At 63.0% G+C, this 1,231-nt stretch overlaps 1 non-coding gene across 1 annotated transcript; it reads right to left on the bottom strand.

The window, feature by feature from the left end:
- Positions 1–339: 339 nt before the first annotated feature.
- Positions 340–491, bottom strand: LOC138654191 (5.8S ribosomal RNA). The gene has a single exon (XR_011316110.1). It is a non-coding gene; the product is annotated as a 5.8S ribosomal RNA (ribosomal RNA).
- Positions 492–1,231: the final 740 nt, after the last annotated feature.

Raw genomic sequence — 1,231 nt, forward strand, 5'->3', positions numbered from 1 at the left:
CATCTTTCGGGTCCTATCGCGCACTCATGCTCCACCTCCCCGACAGAGGCGGGCCGATGGTGCACCCGCCGTGTCAACCCCCCGGAGCGGGCGGCGGGATCCCACCTCGGCCGGAGCGCCCCGGCCTTCACCTTCATTGCGCCACAGGGTTTCACGTCGCAACGGGGGGAGTGACGATGGTAAACCCCATCAGGTGGGCCCAGGGCAGGTGAGTCTGGCCTTGGGGGGACGTAAGGGATAAAGGAGAAGAGACCATCAGGGCACGGAGCCTCAGGCCTCCCTCGTTGTCACCCTTGCGAGGGGACCCCAGCTGCGCCATGGAGGCGATAGATGGAGGGGCAACCCTCAGACAGGCATAGCCCCGGGAGCACCCCGGGGCCGCAAGGTGCGTTCGAAGTGTCGATGATCAATGTGTCCTGCAATTCACACTTAATTCTCGCAGCTAGCTGCGTTCTTCGACGCGCGCGCCGAGTGATCCACCGTTAAGAGTCGCGCTTTCTGGTTTGGGGACACTCGGAGGCGCCCCCCTTTTCACTCTCGTGTCAGCCGGCCGCAAAAGACTGGGATGCTTTGGAGGGTTGTTTTCAAATCTCGGCCCTGTTGCCCGGGCGCTCGGCCTCCCCGTCCCTCCCTCCAGCGGGGAGGAGAACAAAGGAGGGCTCGAGGCTTCTCAACCTACCGCCCAGACCCACATACCCCGGGGAGGGGTGTGTGAGCGCACAGGAGAATGGTACCCGGGACGGCCTTTCGCGTACGCGGGGGGCTTCTTATTTTTCCTCGGCAGGCAGCGGCAGGGCAACAATCGTCGGCGCGAGGCCGGGCGTCTTTTTCCTGGGCGACGGAGCGAGAGGGGCTCCCCGCACCCTCCCGACGTCGCCCGCCCGCTGTCCTCACGTGCCCTCACCGTCCCCACCCTGCGGAGCGCCCTGGCGAAGCAGAAAGAGACCTACCACCGCCCCCATCACGTTCGGTACCCTTCGGGGATTTGGCGGGCGGCTGGCCTCCTGATCTGCACCTCATCGGTATTTTTCACTCGCCCATTAAAGATCCTTCCACAGGTTCATCTAGGGAAACCTTGTTACGACTTTTACTGTCTCTAGATAGTCAAGTTCGATCGTCTTCTCGGCTCTCCACCATGGGTCTTGGCCGAACCCGGCGGGGCCGATCCAAGGACCTCACTAAACCATCCAATCGGTAGTAGCGACGGGCAGTGTGTACAAAGGCCAGGGAC

This window comes from Ranitomeya imitator, unplaced genomic scaffold, assembly GCF_032444005.1.
Source record: "Ranitomeya imitator isolate aRanImi1 unplaced genomic scaffold, aRanImi1.pri SCAFFOLD_963, whole genome shotgun sequence".
NCBI lineage: Eukaryota > Metazoa > Chordata > Amphibia > Anura > Dendrobatidae > Ranitomeya > Ranitomeya imitator.